The sequence below is a fragment of the Mytilus californianus genome, unplaced genomic scaffold (assembly GCF_021869535.1).
Source record: "Mytilus californianus isolate M0D057914Y unplaced genomic scaffold, xbMytCali1.0.p SCAF_5, whole genome shotgun sequence".
Classification (NCBI taxonomy): domain Eukaryota; kingdom Metazoa; phylum Mollusca; class Bivalvia; order Mytilida; family Mytilidae; genus Mytilus; species Mytilus californianus.
The window spans coordinates 87,692,377-87,713,738 of record NW_026262701.1 but is presented as its reverse complement, the minus strand read 5'-3'; the positions used below and the strand labels follow the sequence as shown (position 1 = coordinate 87,713,738).

The 21,362-nt window shown below is 33.5% G+C and overlaps 1 long non-coding RNA gene across 2 annotated transcripts; it reads right to left on the bottom strand.

Annotated features, from left to right (window-relative positions):
* Positions 1 to 2,001: 2,001 nt before the first annotated feature.
* LOC127701722 (uncharacterized) lies at positions 2,002 to 6,227 on the bottom strand. 2 transcript variants are annotated; one of them, XR_007982159.1, is made up of 3 exons: positions 5,936 to 6,227; positions 4,260 to 4,742; positions 2,002 to 2,546 (listed from the first exon to the last, which is right to left on the bottom strand). It is a non-coding gene; the product is annotated as an uncharacterized LOC127701722 (long non-coding RNA). The 2 variants fall into 2 exon arrangements; XR_007982160.1 differs by having other exon boundaries at positions 4,260 to 4,881; positions 6,064 to 6,227.
* Between the last annotated feature and the right edge of the window lie 15,135 nt (positions 6,228 to 21,362).

Sequence of the window (21,362 nt, the reverse complement as noted above, 5' to 3'; positions counted from 1 at the left end):
AGAATCACAGTTTAATATTTTCTTTGCATATCAATAAAGCAATACACATTGCTGATTGGTTAAAAACCTAGACATGCGAGGGTCCCCAAGTAACTACTGACCAGCATTTCAAAACATATTATGTATTAATACTCTATTTAAATAAAATAGTTCAATTAATTCATAACACTGTCCCACCCAGATCCTCCCTAATTATTGTTGTACATAATGTCAGTTGTACCAATAACCAGTCTGCTATTTCTTTGGTGCCCTGACCGAATGCTGAGGAGTTACAGTGCAGATAAAGGCACCTGATTTACACTTAACAGAGATCGGTAAATGGACCAAGAAATGCCAACTGGTGATATTATAAAGGAATAAAGTTAACAGACACAGGTTTGGGAGAAAGAATCACAGTTTAATATTTTCTTTGCATATCAATAAAGCAATAAACATATTTACAAAGAAAGCAAAATCAAGTTGAAAAACTGCGGTACTCCAAAATAATCCCAAACCTGTGTTAAAGTAGGAAATTAAGTTCATGAAATTGGAAGCCTGCCAAAAACAAATGTACTCAGCTGAAGTCAAAAACATGCATGACATGCTGATTATAGAAAGACATGCATCATACTCTTTGATTAAAATTTGTTTGATGGTATTAAACATTAGTTCTGTACATGTGACAAAGAAAAGTTTTGCAAGAATTCATTTTCTTGAATTCAGCACAAGTTAATTTAGAAAATGAACACTGAATCAAAGTGTACGTGTGAGCCTGAATAAAAGAAAACGAAGGAAGTGACAGGACATATGAGAAACAAGGTGATGCACAAACAAAGAAGTTGGTAAGCATCCTTTCAGAAAAAATTGACATAGATTTAAATCATGCAACCGTGAAACAGCATCAGCCATATCATTCTGCTTCCCTGGCAGATGAATTGCGACAAGTTGAAAATTGTTAGTAGCAGACAGCCAAAACAATTCGCGCAAAAAAAACATTAAAAGTTTGTTCTTAGAGGTACACTTATTGATACAACCAACAGTTGATGAATTATCACAATAAATATATACACGCTTATTTTGCCAACATTTAGCCCAAAAGAGGGACGAGAGATACCAGAGGGACAGTCAAACGCTTGGCCGCCAAAGCCACTGCAAATGCTTCTTGCTCATTAATATGCAATGTTTGCACAAATGGGAAATCCTCTTTCCAATTTACATAAAACCAATCGGTACCAAAAACTCTACCTGCACCTGTTTTGCAAGCATCAGTATAAACTGAGGTGACAGGATCAGTGTTAAGTAAGAAGGACTTCCCATTAAAAGTGGACATGAAATTGTACCACCACTGGATGTCATGCAAAATATACCCGCATAACCGCATTTTGTGCCAATCATGCTTAAGCTTCGTAATGCCATCAATGATTCTCCGAAGAAAAACTCTTCCGCCGCGAACCACTGAAGAAGCCCAGTTTAGTTTTCCCGCCAGGGACTGCAGTTGTTTCTTAGAAACATGCTTGCGCTGCTGAAAATCTGCCAAATCTTGCCTTAACTGCTCTAGTTTTGTACTAGGTAATCTTAATTCCAATGTTGTGGAGTCTATCTCCACACCTAATAATACTAATTTCTGGCATGAGTCCAAGACCTTGGACCAACTAATTGCAAAGCCTTACTTGCGTAGCAAGTAAATTAAAACCCTAAGGCCATGTGTGCAGCGCTGCTTTGTGCTTTCGCAAATGAAATAAAATGCTCCGCTGGGGCGCAGCTTGATACGACCGCAGAGGTCGAACCCTGAACAGTTGGGGCAAGTATGGACACAACATTCAAGCTTGATACAGCACTGAATTTGGATTGTAATTAAATATTTGACACAGCATAGGTTTCTGACACAGAATGAAAGTGGTCTAAGAACTTAAAATTTTTTAATTTACCTATTAAAACCATATCATTATTATTTGCTTTTATATATAAATCAGAAATAACCAATTTAAAATGGAAAATTTTAAAGAAAAAAAAAGAAAAAAAAAATCCCCCCCCCAAATTATTTGAACCCCCTTATGATTCATCATCCCCAAACTCAATCCCAGCCTTCCCCTTGTGGTATGGTACCTTGCAGAGAGATCCATACACTTGAACACAAGTTATTGTCTGCAAACTAGAAAAGTGCTTGTTTTTGGCCCCTTTTTGGCCCCAAATTCATAAACGTTAGGGCAATTACCCCCAAACTCAAACCCAGCTTTCCCTTTGTGATATGGAACCTTGCAGTACAACTTCATAAAGATCCATACACTTACACACAAGTTATTGTCCTGAAACTAGAAAAATGCTTGTTTTTTTGCCCTTTTATGGCCCCTAATTCCTAAAATTTTGAGAGAATTACCCCCAAAATCATTCCAAGCCTTCCCTTTGTGGTATGGTACCTTGCAGTACAATTTGAGAGAGATCCATACACTTGAACACAAGTTATTGTCTGGAAACTAGAAAAATGCTTATTTTTGGCCCCTTATTCCTAAACTTTTTGGGCAATTACCCCCAAACTCAATTCCAGCTTTTCCTTTGTGATATGGAACCTTGTACAGTCAAACCTGAGTAAACCGGACCCTGAATAAACCGGAATCCTGTCCATTCCGGCCGAAAATTGAAGTCCCATTTTTTTCCCTTCCAAGTCTTTGTAAAAATACCCTTTGTAAACCGGACCCTATGTATTCCGAATTCCGTTCTAATTATGCAGTCCCAATATTCTTAATTACATCAATCATTACCTGTCAAAACCGGTTTGTTTAATTAATTTAAAATGATAACTGTATTGATCGATATGCAATCAAAACATAATTGTTTATACAAGATGTTTTTTTAGGATAATCAATGAGCAAGGTGTTAAACCGTGAACTTACAGTAGTGAGCTGTAATATTAAAACACTATAAAAGTTTTAATTGAAAATAAAATGCTCCGCAGGGCGCAGCTTGATACGACCGCAGAGGTCGAACCCTGAACAGTTGGGGCAAGTATGGATACAACATTCAAGCTTGATACAGCTTTGCATTTGGATTGTGATTAAATATTTGACACAGCATAGGTTTCTAACACAGAATGAATGTGGTCTAAGAACTTAAAAATTTTAAATTGGACATTCACCTATTATGGTCCAATATCCAAAATCTAAATACATGGTTAGATTGAGCATATCAAAGAACCCCATATATTCAATTTTTGTTGAAATCAAACAAAGTTTAATTTTGGACCCCGATTTGGACCAACTTGAAAACTGGGCCCATAATCAAAAATCTAAATACATGTTTAGATTCAGCATATCAAAGAACCCTAAGAATTCAATTTTTGTTAAAATCAAACTAAGTTTAGTTTTGGACCCTTTGGACATTAATGTAGACCAATTTGAAAACGGAACCAAAAATTAAGAATCTAAATACACGGTTAGCTTAGCATATCAAAGAACCCCAATAATTAAATTTTGGATGAAATCAAACAAAGTTTAATTTTGGACCCTTTGGACCTCAATGTGGACCAATTTAAAAACGGGGCCCAAAATCCAAAAACTAAATACACGGTTAGATTCAGCATATTAAAGAGCCCCAAAAATTCAAGAATAAAACCCCATTGAAATTGGTGAAGAAATAAGCAATTTATACGAAGTATCTTCTTTTGCACAATACTGTGCAATTAAATATTTCTTGCTATTGTGCAATACTGTACAATTGACAATTTCTTGCTATTGCGCAATATTGTGCTATTTGATATTTCTTGCTATTGCGCAATACTGTGCAATTAAAGATTTCTTGCTATTGCGCAATACTGTGCAATTGAAGATTTCTTGCTATTGTGCAATACTGTGCAATTGAAAATTTCTTGCTATTGCACAATACTTATTATATAATAATTTACACATCCTGTTTGGTGTGTATCTCCTACCATATCGTTATTATTTGCTTTTAAATATAAATCAGAAATAACCAACTTAAAATGGAAAATTTTAAAAGAAAAAAAAAAAGGAAGAAAAAAAAAAAAGGATAAAAAAAAATCCCCCCCCCCCCCCCAATTTTTTGAACCCCCTTATGATTCATCACCCCCAAACTTAATCCCAGCCTTTCCTTTGTGGTATGGTACCTTGCAGTACAATTTCAGAGAGATCCATACACTTGAACACAAGTTATTGTCTGGAAACTAGGAAAATGTGTTTTTTGGCCCCTTTTTGGCCCCAAATTCCTAAACGTTTAAGGCAATTACCCCCAAACTCAAACCCAGCTATCCCTTTGTGATATGAAACCTTGTAGTACAATTTCAGAAAGATCCATACACTTACACACAAGTTATCGTCCTGAAACTAGAAAAATGCTTGTTTTTTGCCCCTTTTTGGCCCCTATTTCCTAAAATATTGAGGCAATTACCCCCATCATCAATCCCAGCATTCCCTTTGTGGTATGGTATGTTGCAGTACAATTTCAGAGAGATCCATACACTTGAACACAAGTTATTGTCTGGAAACTAGAAAAATGCTTATTTTTGGCCCCTTTTTGGCCCCCAATTCCTAAACGTTTCGACAATTACCCCCAAACTCAATTCCAGCTTTCCCTTTGTGATATGGAACCTTGTAGTACAATTTCAGAAAGATCCATACACTTACACACAAGTTATTGTCATGAAACTAGAAAAATGCTTGTTTTTTGCCCCTTTTTTGGCCCCTAATTCCTAAAATTTTGAGGCAATTACCCCCAAAATCAATCCCAGCATTCCTTTTGTGATATGGAACCTTGTGGTACAATGTCAGAGAGATCCATACACTAACACACAAGTCATGTCTGGAAGTTACAAAAATGCTTATTTTTGGCCCCTTTTTGGCCCCTTATTCCTTTGCTGTTAGTACCATAACCCCCAAAATCAATCCCAACCTTCCTTTTGTGATATTGAACCTTGTGGTAAAATTTCATAGCGATCCGTTCACTTAAACTAAAGTTAGAGTGCGAAAACCAATGTATCTTCGGACGACGCCGGACGACGCCAGACGACGACGACGACGACGACGACGACGACGCCAACGTCATACCAACATACGACCACAAAAATGTTTTTGCGGTCGTATAAAAACTAAAAGAAACGCCGAATATATCTCCGATAGAACTTACGTTGTAATTTTGATGATTTTTTAAAATCGCGGAGTAAGAAATTTACATCGTGTTTTCGAATGCTGGGTTCCTTGTTGTGAACCCCGAAACCAATAACCTTGATAATGAAGAAGACCCGGATGACGACAATCCATTGTTATCGTGCACTGTACGACAATGTTTAGATCGTGATGAAAATTTCATTTGATAAAATTCTGGCTTTTTAATCGGCTATACCAACGTAGGAAATGAACGATGGAAGTAAAACGAAACTCTCGTGTAACAATTTAAACAACGCGAGGATTCTGATGCAAATGAAAACAATGAACTCAAAGTAAAAGTGAAACTGACAAGTCGGAGACTGATACTACCGAGGTCGATTTGACATACGAGGATATGTAAAAAAAGGTTAAAACATTATTTTTTTGAATTCGGGGAAAAATCAATTTCTAAAATTTCTAAAGGCAATGAATACGAAGACTCAAAACAACGATCGTGCGTAGTTACATGTATTACGGTATTCAGTTTACAATTTACAATCAGACAGAACTTTTACATGAAAAATATCTGACGTCACAAGTCATTAATTTCCAGTCAAAACAGAAACCTGAATAAACCGGCTCACTGTCCAAACCGGCCCTTTTTCATAGTCCCATAGACGGCCGGTTTATACAGGTTTTACTGTAGTACAATTTCACAAAGATCCATACACTTACACACAAGTTATTGTCATGAAACTAGAAAAATGCTTGTTTTTTGCCCCTTTTTGGCCCCTAATTCCTAAAATTTGGAGGCAATTATCCCCAAAATCAATCCCAGCATTCCCTTTGTGATATGGAACCTTGTGGTACAATGTCAGAGAGATCCATACACTAACACACAAGTTATGTCTGGAAGTTACAAAAATGCTTATTTTTGGCCCCTAATTCCTTAACTGTTGGTACCATAACCCCCAAATTCAATCCCCACCTTCCTTTTGTGGTATTGAACCTTATGGTAAAATTTCATTGAGATCCATTCACTTAAACTAAAGTTAGAGTGCGAAAACTAATGTGTCTTCGGACAACGATGACGACGACGACACCAACGTCATACCAATATACGACCGCAAAATTTTTTTGGGGTCGTATAAAAATCATCTAAATATGCTATAATGGTAAAGCCTCTTCGTGACATCATGCGGTGAATAGCCTGTGAAAGTCTATGAAAAATACCAGGTGCTAGTTTAGAGCCAAAAGGTAATTTTTTATCAATAAAAATATTGTTGCTTAGGTCAAGCTTAACAGATGGACCAGATGCCTGAGGTTTAGTGTATATGGCTTTTGGCACCCGCCAAAGATAAACTGACTGTAAATGAGGAATATCAGTGCCCCACCTAAAATTGTGCTGTTTTTGGAGTCTGCGGTATTCCCTATCAAAAAACAGCACCGACGCAAATTCACATGATGAAACTAAATGATAAAATCTCATGGTAACGGATGAATAGTCGAGAACCTATGTCCGTGTCAGTTCTCCTGTGCTAAGTAACTTGTACATGATGGACAAATTTGCCCTCGACCACTGACACAGAGACAGGGACTCAAGTTTGGGTCTTAAAGGGCCAGATTTAAAAACAAGTTGCCACCCCCCCTGAAGTATCTGAAATAAGGCGCTCCTCAGACATGCTGGTTCTCCTATATCATACGAAACAAAGTCTGAATTGTCATTGTACACTATTTTACAGTCTATGTTGGCAGATTTTAAATAAATTTGAGGGTCTTGCCAGGATATATGAGAATTGACAGTGTTCATAGGAACTGCATTCAGGTTATAACTAACGCCAATGGGATCAGGTGAATGTTCATGTTGTTTCTGGCTTACTGCTAACTGCTGAAGCATCGCTTGGATATAGCCGTCTTCTTGTTGGTTGCCGCCATCTTGGATTAAGCTATGGGCACCGCCATCTTGGATAAAGCTGTGGGCGCCGCCATCTTTATTTACACCGGAAGCATGTCCGTGTTCGCCATCTTCCTGTGCGCATGTTCTACGTTTCGACGCTGCTATGTCCACTTTCTCGGCACTTATGTCCTTTCGGAAAGTCTTCTCAACCGCCCTTAACAAAAGTTTTCTTTGTTCAATCGGCATATTTGTCTCCGCCAAATCGTCGGCCTCAATTAAAGACACAGCTTCCATGTTTTCAAATCCTAGCTCCAGGATTGTATTTGTGGTATCTTCGCTAAGCTTCATTACGCCGGCCCATGTTCTAACTTTATCAGATTGTTTGTCGGACGAGGCCAAAAATGTGATTTCTTCGTCGTTAGACATATTTATATTCCGCTGAGAATATTATGCATATAAAAAGAATATTATTCTAAACATTGGCCAATTCCCATATAAATGAAATGATAGTTTCTTAGTCCTTTTACACAAATCAGGTAGCAAAATGGACCCTAGCAATTATAGGGGCATTTCTATCACTTCTAACTTGGGAAATCTTTTTAATCGAGTCATTCATTCAAGATTATTGAAATTCGTTAATAACATATCTCTTATCAGTCAAAATCAAATAGGATTTAAACAAAATTGTAGAACTGCTAATCATATATTTTCTTTAAAAAATATTATTGATAAATAAAAGTAAAAAGAAGAAAGTATTTGCTGCTTTCATAGACCTACGTAAAGCCTTTGATACCATATGGAGAGTAGGCTTATTTTATAAACTTTTAAAATCAGGTTTACCAAAAAAATTTTCAATATTTTATCTGCTATGTATGCAAATACTACCACTAGAATTAAATTTTCAAATGGTCTTAGCGCTGCATTTACTTCAGAGCGTGGTGTTAAACAAGGGGGTGTTTTAAACCCCTCACTTTTTAATATAATATTTTTATTGATGATGTCGTAAAAGATTTAATCAATGGTAACTGTGGGCCTGAGTTAGAGTTGGTGATTTGTCTGTAAATTGTTTATTATATGCTTATGATATTGTATTACTATCAGAAAGCAAAACTGGTTTTCAAACCAGTCTCAATATTCTTGGTACATATTGCTCGAATTGGAAACTACATGTTAATGTACAAAAATCAAAGGTAAAACACATTTAAATGAGTTTGTTTATAATGATAATGCCATACAAACAGTCTCAAAATATTGTTACTTGAGAATAATGTTAAAGTGTAATGGCAATTTTAATTTAGCTGTATCCTTACTAATGGAAAAAGCTAGGAAAGCATGTTTTAAGATTAAGAAAACAATTGGATTGGATATTCTTTGTTAACTTTTAGAAAAATTATTTGATTCATGAGTAAGTCCCATCTTGCTGTATTGTAGTGAGGTTTGGGGTGTTTTTGATAGTTCGAGAGACAATTCCATTTTGGAAAAATTCCATATGAAGTTCATAAAAGAAATTCTAGGTGTTCATAGCAAAGCAATTAATGCTGCTTGTAGAGCTGAACTTGGCAGGCTACCATTGTGGTCAAAAATCTCATTTTCTTCTTTTAAATTTTTTGATCATATTTTAAGGTCTGAAAACACACTTGTATCCAAAATTTTTCTGGCAACTGAAAAAAATAACCCCTGGACAAAGAAACTGTATTCTATTTTAAACAATCTAGTATTTTCAAACCTAGCTGGGGGAAAATTTTCTATTAAACAATATCTACCTAGTATTAAACAACGAGTGATTGATCAGTGCACGCAGGATCAATCATCAAAAATTTACAATTCATCCAAACTTAAATTTTATCAACAATTTCATAATTCAAATCAGCGTTGTTCTTATGTTGGTGTTCTAAGTAATATATTAGAAAGGTCATATCTGTGTAAAATAAGATTGAGTGCACACAATCTTGCTATAGAAAAAGGGCGACATTTAGGTTTACCCACACATGAAGGAGTTTGTAATGTATGTAAATCGGGTGAGGTAGAAGATGAAAATCACTTTTTACTGAATTGTGAAAATTTTTCTAAATACAGAATAAACTTTAAAACTATTATATTAAATATACTTCCTACAAGTTGTAGTGAGAGTCAGCTAAATATGAAACGTTGCATTAATAGCAACTCTTTAAAAGTCCTGAAAGTGACAAGTTCTTATATACATAAATGTCTGTTATATAGAAATGAGATTTTAGCTTCTTAATTATAACATATTATTTCATTATGCTGTATTCATTGTTTTAATGTACTGAAATATGGGCCTTTGCCAATTATTGTAATTGTGTTTGTGCCAATAAAATATTTGTATATAAACGCAAAGTAAATACAACCACCCGCCAAACATGGAAAGTTATAATTGTTAATCCCGTCTCACTGACGAGTTGGTAGCATAAAACGCACAGCTTTAATGGTATCAAAAGAGTAGGCAGACATAACACGATGATGCAAAGTCCAGCTATAGTATATACAAATCATAGATTTTCGTCGGACTGTTTTTACTTGTACCGCGCACATGTACGTATTCTTGTAAATCGTTTGTTCTAAACGTTTGCATAATTTTGTGTCCATATCCGATATGAAATTAATTAATCCATTATATGATGTAAATTTACGATCATAATAAAGAAAATATTTTCCCAGAAAAATTAAAATGGCTGCTGCAATCAAGCGTTGCTTCAGGAATAGTTTAGCCTGTGTGCATAAAACAAAAGCCCTGCTAATTAAGCGTTGATTGGTTAATTCAAAATTAGCTATGAATCTTATTGGTTAATTAGTATGATCTCGAAAAACAATTAGTAAACGAGAAGCACATGCGGCAGTGACTGGGAAACCCCATTGCTGATTGGTTTAAAACCTAGACATGCGAGGGTCCCCAAGTAACTACTGACCAGCATTTCAAAACGTATTATGTATTAATACTCTATTGAAATAAAATAGTTCCATGTACAGGAATCGTCAAATCCAAAACTAAAGTTCCTAGACCCATGGTGTCTTAAACAAGGAAACCGTGGACCAATGACCTTGACAAAGGTCATAAGGTAAAAGGTCAAGGGCATGACCTAGATCATGGATTTGATGTTTCTGACCATATTTTCAGGGTTTTACGTGTGTTTAATGCTTTTCAATGCATCTTACATCTATTTAAACACATACTTAGATTACGAAAAGGAAAGACCTCTTAATTGTTCACGAATAATTGACATTTTAATTATTATTATTCTTTTTCAGCCAAACTTTGACGAAGTTAGCAGCCTTAAACGTAAGACATGTCGCTTTCAGGTTCACACTTTGTATCAGGATCACAAATACCTATCCAGAAATCACCATGTGAGTTGCAACATTTTTTTTATCTGGAGTGATCTGCCCGGAACCTAAAAACATTGTTATGGGATGAACACCGTAACCGTAAAAGATAGAAAAAAAAAACGAAGAGTGGAATTTGTTCAGAACCAGGCACTGGTTCTTCGTTATATATGGTTATATTTGGATTGAAAAGATTCAAAGGTTCATTTTGTTGGGTTATGCACCTTTGAAAATTAACCGTTGTCAATTGGCCACTAAATCCAAGAAACCGTAAGTCGTACAGTACTACCTGTGACATTATCTTATTAATGGTGGTAAAATTTAATAACTGTGATTATGACAAGAAAATTCTAAAATAAAATGAAATAATAAATCTAGTTGAACATATAGCTTCCTAATTTTTTTTGTAAAAATTTTCTCATGACTGTTTGTTTTGATGTTATACCTTTTAAAATAATTCTATCAATTTAAGTTATTTTTTACATGTATTTTTTGGCAAATGAATAATAAATGAATATCATCTTCTAATATAATGCAAACTTTCACAATGCCTGCCTTTTTCCATTGAAAAAGTGTTTCTCAAATTAAATTTCTAAAATCAAAATTGTTGATACTTACTGCATTTAACATGGTTTAACAAATGTTTAAGATGATCTTTAGGACTTATTCTAATAAAATTTAGCTATATATATAGGCAATTCATTATTTCTCTATTGAATAAATACATGTATATTCAAAATATTCATTACAGAAAAATTTGATAATATTTTTGTTGTCATATAAAAATATTACAATTTAATCAAGTTTCTGACAAAAAAAAACAAAAACAATCATAATAATGCAAAGAAATAACAATTTTATAAGAAATCAAAACACATGGAAAAAAATTATTAGGTTTTGCTCTAAGTTCTAATGACTTATTTTTTTTATAAAGGAGCCAATATTTTAAACATGTTCCATGTTATAGAGGTTTAGCATTTCTTTTTCTTTTTGTTCTTGGTCAAGATTTTATTCATAAGATTCAAGATTTTATTCATAAACTGGTCAGAGACATAAATATGAGAAGGTAAACAATTTTCAAATAGATTATCTCTATGTTGTTATGTTAATTTTACAAACAATTCTATCCTTTAATTATAATAACTTTTATCCACCATTTTCTATTTCTAAATTATGACCACTAATTCTTTACTGAGTGAAGCATTTGAGTTTACTGTTTTCATCATGAGTTTTTATTTTATTTTCAAAAATATTCTTATTTTTTTTTCTTAAAAGTCATTTTTAATCAAGGGCTTTAATGAATATAATTCATTCAAGTCCCAGCAATTATTAACTTTATCTAAAAGGCCTGAGTTGAGTGAAATATTCTTTGCAAATGTATACCAAGAATATATATATCACGCATATGCCAGTCCTGCAGTTTCGACAATATAATACACAGAACAAAAAGTGATTGAATTAATAGAAATAAAAATGTCACAATCTATATAGAAGTGTACTTTATTTTTACTGGAGACAAATTTTGCCTGTTAACTGACAAAATTAGCCAAACTGAAGATAACATATTTGATAAGTTTACAATTGTTTCAAAAAGCACGACAATTTTTTCTTTAAATAATTTCTTTTCATAAGATTTACTTTATTCAGATCAATAAAGAGATAAGAACATTTTCATTATGATTAGCACATAACAAAATTTGATGATAACTAGGTAGCCATTTGGAAAATTTAAGTCTCTAGTGATTCATCATGCACAACTCCAGTTTTGAGATTTGGAAAAGTATAAAAGATAAACAAAAATAGTTTATTCCTATACCATGTAATGATATTTTTAGTTTTCCTGAATAATAATCATGAAAATAGATTGTAAAACTTTGTTAACAAAATTTATTGTAAAAGGATTGATATTCATGATATTGATAATTTTAATTAGTTAAGAAACAGGCTTGTTAAATTACTTGCTTCATGGTTCCTTAAAACATATCATTTGCATGATTATAAGTTATAATTAATAATAATTCATTTAATAATGCAAACAAACAATTGAATACCATGTACATCATGTACAATAACTTTTTTTACTTTAAACATTATTTAAAGGATTCTCTGTTATGTTTTCAAATGCTAGTCAATAACTTAATTTATCTTTGAATTTTTGTCATTTCTACTCAAGATTCTTTCCAAGAAGAAATTAAAAGATTAAGAAGAAAAAAAACAAATAAAAAATAAAAAATAACATTATAAAAAAAAAGGAAAATATGTAAATATAAAGACAGAAAAATCAACAAATGATATGAATTAACAAAGACTAAAACAACATTCTATTCTACATTTTAAAGAAAAGGTGATATGTCAATTTGAGAAGAAACCTGAGTTACCTGTACAGGTAAATTTTAATGAAACATACAAGCTGAAAACTTCAACCCTGATTGATTTCAACAGGTAACATAATTAGATAAAACATCAACCTATGTTTTATGACCCCAATAAATGGCCAACATCTCAAGATTGAATACTCCAATAAATGGCCACCATTCGATGGTGACCATACAAGAGGGTGGACATAACTAAGAGGAAGTCACAGGTTGTACTGTAGCCACCTAAGATCTTCACCAATTCATATGACCTTGAAAATGCCTCAAGGTCAAATTTGTGCCTAATCTCAGAAGCCATTATACTTACAGTAATCTTGAATACTGATAAATGTTCGGGTCACTAAGGCGCAACTTTATTACATTTTGACTGAAGAGATTGCCCGTTCAAAAGGGGCAAAAACCCCCGTAAACAGTGTGCAAAAATTAGCTTTAACTTTTAAACCAAATGTCCTAGACACATGGGGTCTTTCTGGAACCAATGACCTTGACAAAGGCCATAAGTTAAAATGTCAAGATCATGACCTGTAAAGCCAATTTCGTGTTTTAGAGCCTATTTTAAGGGTTTTATGTGTGTTTTGAAGATTTTTTCTGTTTCACCTTGACTTTTGACCTTACACCTAATTATGAGATATCTCAGTAACCATAATTCTTACAGAAGAATTGATTTATGACAAGTGTTTGGGTCATTAAGATGCAACTTACTTACATTTTGACCGGAGAGATTTGACCGTTCCGTATAGGGCATAAATCCTGTTAACGCTTTTTGTAAAGATAGAATAAGCTTTAACTCTTTAACTAAAGGTCCTAGACCCATGGGGTCTTTTGCAATGACATCGTTCCCGATAACCTTGACAAAGTTCAAAGTCACGTCCGAAATAGAAAATAATGTGTTTTTGACCATTTTTTAAGTGTTTTATATGTGTTTTAAAGTTTGTCATTGCATTCTACGCCTATTTGGACATATGTTTTACATAATCAACAGGAAAGACCTCTCAATTGTTTACGAACAATTGACATTTTAATTATTATTATTTTCCAGGTTAACACTTGGTATTGGTGTCACAAATACCTATCCGAAACTCACCCTGTGAGTCGTAAAATTTTGTCATTCCGGAGCTATCTGCCCCAAACCAAAAAATCTTGTTATGGGATGATCAATGTAACCGTAATAGGTACAAAAAAACTGAATGGTGAAATTTGTTCAGGACCATATGCTGGTTCTTCATTACATTATGATCGAAAAGATTCAAAGACTAATTGCTAGGGTTGAAATTAACCTATGATGGTTGGCCAATAAATATGAGAAACCATAAGTCATAGCCATCTAGGATCTTGACAAATGATCATCAATTCATGCATGTGACCTTGAAAATGCCTCAAGGTCAAATTCTTACGTTAACACTGACCTTTGACCTTACATCTTTTTATGGGATGATCTCAGAAACCATTAAGTCTTGAATAGTGTAAAATGTTTGAGTCATAAAGGTGCAACTTAATGTTACATTTTGACTGAAGAGATTTGACCTTTTCATATTTGGAGCATAACTCCTGTTCACGGTTTTTGAAAAGACAATATAAGCTTTAAAGGAGATGTGACATAATTTTTTTTTTTTTTAATAAATCAATAAACATTAGTCGTAAAACATGTTGTGTACAATTTTGCTATTCAAAACCATTGGCATGTTTAGGTCAAAGGATCCAGCGCTTGTCTTATTAAATGATTTTTTAAGATAAGTATCAAGTGATCGTGCTTACGTCATATGTTACAAGCTGAGAAAAATGTCTCAAACTGGACAATGTCAATCACCTTTCTGCACAATTACACAATTGACAGTATTGACAGCAGTGTTCCTGATTGCTGACAAACTTAAGACAATTGACTTCATCAATTTGAGCCATTTAGTAGTTACTTATGTGTTAAATAAGTTATGTTTATACATAGTTTGATTTCCATTACACTCAGTTAAGTCATTATTTTAGGATTTTCCCAGGATTTTTTTCTTTTCTTTACTATTGAGAAGAAACAGATTTATTATCATATCTTAATCAGCTACATGTGAATTTATCGGGTGTTCTTAGCAGGGGGTTTAATTAAATCAGTTCCATTACAAATATACATATTTTGTTAATTAGTGACCACTTGAGGCATCTGGCTTTCCTTTATTCTTTGTTTGTTTGCACATAAACTTTGGTGTAGTTTAGCTCCTCCCATTTAGGAATATCCCATTAAGTAGTTGTATACTGAAAACCAGTACATGCTGCCTTTAGTGTCCAGTTTTTTCAATGTAGATTAAGCAGTTAAAAGAATTATTTTTGATCAAAAAGTGGCTTAGCAAAAAACTTGTTAATGTTTCAGTGATTTGGATTAATACTTTACCAAAGCAGGTTATACAGATTTTTGAACTATTTAATTTTGATTCAACTAAATACACATTTATTTTGGAATAACTGATATCAAAATGTCTGGCAAATGGAAAGGTGTGTGTAGGAGGAGTAATAAGGATTTCTCCTTATGAGAACCATTGGACTTAGGAATTAGGACATCTTATCAAATGTCAAACTAGTGTTAAAGCAATTTTATATAGGATAGAAATGAAGCAGTAACATATTTTGTATATATTACTTCTAAATTTTTTCACTTTTAGATTATGAATTACCCCTGCAAAGCTGAGTGTTTAATGCTGGCGATATTTGTGTTGTGCATAATTTTACATTTTTAATGTAACGTTATCTGAATTTTGGACGACCAATATAAACTGTGACTTTGTTAGAAAGTGAATTATATTTGATATAGCCGATTTTAACAGCATCAGATCCATATGTTTGTTGTGACCATGTTTATGAACTGGATTTACCTACAAATGTTTTAGGCAAGTGCCTTTTTACTGCATGTACAATTGGGAGAGCAACCCAAGCAGAGATATATAGGTTAATGTGACAATAATTAGGATCCAGCAGCAAAACTGTGTAAACATACATCACCAACATACAAATCTGACAAAAAACTCAAACATTGACATACAAATAAATCTACATAGTTGCCAACAAGATTTTTTTTTTGTAGTTGATAGTAAATTTGACAAAGACAACAACAAAAAGTTTTTGTAGTTGATAGTACATACAGCATATAGTTTTCACTTTCTAAATAAAGTACAAATCAAGTAAAATATAAAGACAACAGTAACAAGTGAAAACAACACTTTAAAAACCTCTTGCATCATAATTGCACCTCTTGACCCACCTGCAACAGGAACCGCTATAAACCTGGACCTGGATAGCTGATGAACAAATACTGAGTCACGTCATGAGTCATACAACCAAAGGAACATAATAGCACAAAGACTAATAGAGGAAAAACTGTAAAGTAATTAAAAGATACACAACTTCAGTACCTATAGAAGCTATAACTCAAGACCATCTTGTATTATTTGTGAAGTAGACACTGAATATTTATGCACTGGTATTCACATAAGCTAACTTGGTTATTGACAATAGCATATATATGTCAGATATTGTATTCATTTTTTCATGTGATAATTTTGATTTATTTCTCTTAAGTATAATATCTATATTTTATAACATATACTCCACTTACTGCCAAATTAATTTCATGATCTATTTACCATATACTTCCTTGCATTATGTACAAAGTGAAACAATTATGTTTACAGTTATATGGCATCTCCATAATTGAAGTCAATCGAAATTGTGTTTTTTTGGTAAACACAATTGGTAAATGGAGTATTTAGATTGATTGATTGATTTGTGGTTGCTTTACACCGCCTAAGCACATAAAGGCGATAAATGAATTTAGAACAAATAACTTGTGAACATATAAGTATAAACATTTTATCTAAATGTTAATAATTCTAGAATACTGTGATATGAGTTAAATCGTTACAATGCTAGCTTTACAGATAGATACTTACATAACAAACAATTTTATATTTTATAACAGCATTTGATATATTGTAAAAACTGACACTTTCTTCATTTCTTTTATTTGCATATTTATACACTGAGGGAAACAAGACATTGCACCTCCTGTATGCACACTGGGAACATCAGATGGACAATCACAAGCATTGGACTCTACCAGTTTGACATGCTTCTTTTTCTGCATAGCTGTGGCAACAGCTCGACTATATTATTTAATGCTAGTTGGATCAACACCTTCACAGACTTAATTGTTAAGTTTTATATTTATCATTGCTGCTCAGTTATATATACACTTTACACTTGAACATTGATGGTATTCATATCATGTTATAACTGTTCAATACTCTTGAATAATGACAGAGAATTAAGACAGTACCAAGCTGTTCAGATCTCCATAGTACATACCCAAGAGACTTTAATGTTAAATCTCAGTGCTCTAGATGTTTTACTGTTATGTAATGGGATGTTTTAAACCTGGACTAATTAATTATAAACTAGATTAACTAAATTTGGAACAAAGGGACTAATACTTATAGTTGTGGATTAATCTTCATCTGTAGTAAATGCATAATGTTCAGCAACTAGTCATATTAATCAGAGTTCATGTTCCCATGTTTTAAACAGGATACATTATCCATATTCAACCATACAAACATTAGATACTAGAGCCTCCTCATTTCAACATGCACCTCTGGATAGACAGATTTCACTTACCAGACCCAGTGCAGCACAACTTTCAATGAAGTGCCCATGCAGCTCAGATGTAATGTGGTCCTAAATCAGCAGTTGATGATCTTTGGAACAGTAACATGCTAATACTACAGTAACTTTTCATGAGAGTGGGTTCAGAAGTTTGAGACCTTTATGTTATTGAATGGATTATAATTACTAGTTAACCTGCTGTGTCTGAGGATTTTATAATATTGCTTTAAATTCTGTGTTTACTATACTCTACCGTTAAATTGTATTTATGTAGAATAAGGTAAAGGTATCTGCAAGGTAATACAAATTATCCTTTGCTGTCAGAAAGTAATACACCGTAATTAGGCTTGATCATGTTTTAAATTCTGTAATTATACTGCAAAAACCAAGATATATCAGATTACCATAATTTTGATTTTAGAGAAAAATGGTAATTATCTGCAAAAAGGTTTTTTTTCAAGTTTACTGATTTGATGTTAAGAACTGCATGCTTTGTACCTTTTATGGAATTTTTTTTATAGATGTGGCAAGTTTACATTTTCAAGGCCTCATATACATTTGATCCAGCTGTAAATCTATGCATTATAGATGCTGCATTTTACTCCGACTTAGTAGTTTTTAGATTAAAAAAATATCAAACTAGAGGCTCTCAAGAGCCTGTGTCGCTCACTTGTATTTACTGATGCTTTGGAAATCATGTAAAATAAGGTTAAAATCATAATTAATAGTATTAGATATTAGATATTATAATGATATCTAAGATAATAACAAACAAGAGTGCACACGCTGAAATGTCTCGCCTTCTTTACTAATCATTGATATTATGTTGATAGTCCTAAATATAAAGCTTTATTACAACTGTCACATAAACTTAACATTAACCAAGTAAACTAACATTGACCAATGAACCATGAAAATGAGGTCAAGGTCAGATTAACCATGCTAGGCAGGCATGTTCAGCTAACAATTCTTCCATACAACAAATATAGTTGACCTATTGCTTATAGTTTAAGACAAGAGCAACTTAACATTGACCAATGAACCATGAAAATGAGGTCAAGGACAAATGACACCTGCCAGACAGACATGTACACCTTATAATCATTTCATACACCAAATATAGTTGACCTATTGCTTATAGTATTAGAAAAACAGACCAAAACACAAAAACTTAACATTGACCAATGAACCATGAAAATGAGGTCAAGGACAAATGACATCTGCCAGTCAGACATGTACACCTTACAATCATTCCATACACCAAATATAGTTGACCAATTGCTTATAGTATTAGAAAAACAGACCAAAACACAAAAACTGATCATTGACCAATGAACCATGAAAATAGGTCAAGGACAAATGACACCTGCCAGACAGACATGTACACCTTACAATCATTCCATACACCAAATATAGTTGACCAATGGCTTATAGTATTAGAAAAACAGACCAAAACACAAAAACTTAACATTGACCAATGAACTGTGAAAATGAGGTCAAGGTCAGATGAAACCTGCCAGACTGACATGTATCCCTTATAATCATTCCATACACCACATATAGCTGACCTACTGCTTGTAGTATCTGAGAAACGGACCTAATCACGTAACTTTAACCTTGATCACTGATCCATGAAATGAGGCTGAGGTCAGGTGAACCCTGTCTGATGGACATGTAGACGTTGCAAGGAACCCATATACCAAATATAGTCATCCTATTACTCATGATAAGTGAGAAATTTACATAACAAAAAAACTAAACTTTTTTTTCAAGCAGTCGCTGAACCATGAAAATAAGGTCAAGGACATTGGACATATGACAGACGGAAAGTTCGTAACATAAGGTATCTGCATACAAAGTATGAAGCATCCAGATCTTCTACCTTCTGAAATATAAAGCTTTATACAAATATTTTACGCCGCCGTCGCCGCTGGATAGTAATACCTATGTCTCACTTTCTGCGACTTTCGTCGCAGGCGAGACAAAAACTGCAAACTTTTTGTAAAATTAATAACTCAGGGGCAGCAACCCAACAACAGGTTGTCGGATTCGTCTAAAAAATTTTAGGGCAGATAAATCTAAATCTGATGAACATTTTTGCCACATGTCAGATTTGCTCTAAATGCTTTAGTTTCAGAGATATAAACCAATAAAATGCTCCGCAGGGCGCAGCTTGATACGACCGCAGAGGTCGAACCCTGAACAGTTGGGGCAAGTATGGACACAACATTCAAGCTTGATACAGCTCTGAATTTGGATTGTGATTAAATATTTGACACAGCATAGGTTTCTGACACAGAATGAATGTGGTCTAAGAACTTAAAAATTTTAAATTGGACATTCACCTATTATGGTCCAATATCCAAAATCTAAATACATGGTTAGATTCAGCATATCAAAGAACCCCAAGAATTCAATTTTTGATGAAATCAAATAAAGTTTAATTTTGGACCCTTTTGACCTCAATGTGGACAAAGTTGATAACGGGGCACAAAAATCAAAAATCTAAATACATGGTTAGATTCAGCATATCAAAGAACCCCATATATTCAATTTTTGTTGAAATCAAACAAACTTTAATTTTGGACCCCGATTTGGACCAACTTGAAAACTGGGCCCATAATCAAAAATCTAAATACATGTTTAGATTCAGCATATCAAAGAACCCTAAAAATTCAATTTTTGTTAAAATCAAACTAAGTTTAATTTTGGACCCTTTGGACCTTAATGTAGACCAATTTGAAAACGGAACCAAAAATTAAGAATCTAAATACACGGTTAGATTCGGCATATCAAAGAACCCCAATAATTCAATTTTTGATGAAATCAAACAAAGTTAAATTTTGGACCCTTTGGACCTCAATGTGGACCAATTTAAAAACGGGGCCCAAAATCCAAAAACTTAATACACGGTTAGATTCAGCATATTAAAGAACCCCAAGAATTCAAGAATAAAACCCCATTGAAATTGATCAAGAAATAAGCAATTTATACGAAGTATCTTCTTTTGCACAATACTGTGCAATTGAATATTTCTTGCTATTGTGCAATACTGTACAATTGACAATTTCTTGCTATTGCGCAATATTGTGCTATTTGATATTTCTTGCTATTGCGCAATACTGTGCAATTAAAGATTTCTTGCTATTGCGCAATACTGTGCAATTGAAGATTTCTTGCTATTTTGCAATACTGTGCAATTGAAAATTTCTTGCTATTGCACAATACTTATTATATAATAATTTACACATCCTGTTTGGTGTGTATCTCCTACCATATCATTATTATTTGCTTTTAAATATTAATCAGAAATAACCAACTTAAAATGGAAAATTTTAAAAGAAAAGAAAAAAGGAAAAAAAGAAAAAAAAAGAAAAAAAAACAATCCCCCCCCCCCAAATTTTTTTAACCCCCTTATGATTCATCACCCCCAAACTCAATCCCAGCCTTCCCTTTGTGGTATGGTACCTTGCAGTACAATTTCAGAGAGATCCATACACTTGAACACAAGTTATTGTCTGGAAACTAGAAAAATGCTTATTTTTGGCCTCTTTTTGGCCCCCAATTCCTAAACGTTTCGGGCAATTACCCCCAAACTCAATTCCAGCTTTCCCTTTGTGATATGGAACCTTGAAGTTCTATTTCAGAAATATCCAAACACTTACACACAAGTTATTGTCATGAAACTAGAAAAATGCTTGTTTTTTGCCCCTTTTTTGGCCCCTAATTCCTAAAATTTTGAGGCAATTACCCCCAAAATCAATTACAGCCTTCCCTTTGTGATATGGAACCTTGTGGTACAATGTCAGAGAGATCCATACACTTACACACAAGTTATTGTCTGGAAGTTACAAAAATGCTTATTTTTGGCCCCTTTTTGGCCCCTAATTCCTTAACTGTTGGTACCATAACCCCCAAAATCAATCCCAACCTTCCTTTCGTGGTATTGAACCTTATGGTAAAATTCCATGGAGATCCATTCACTTAAACTAAAGTTAGAGTGCGAAAACCAATGTGTCTTCGGACGACGCC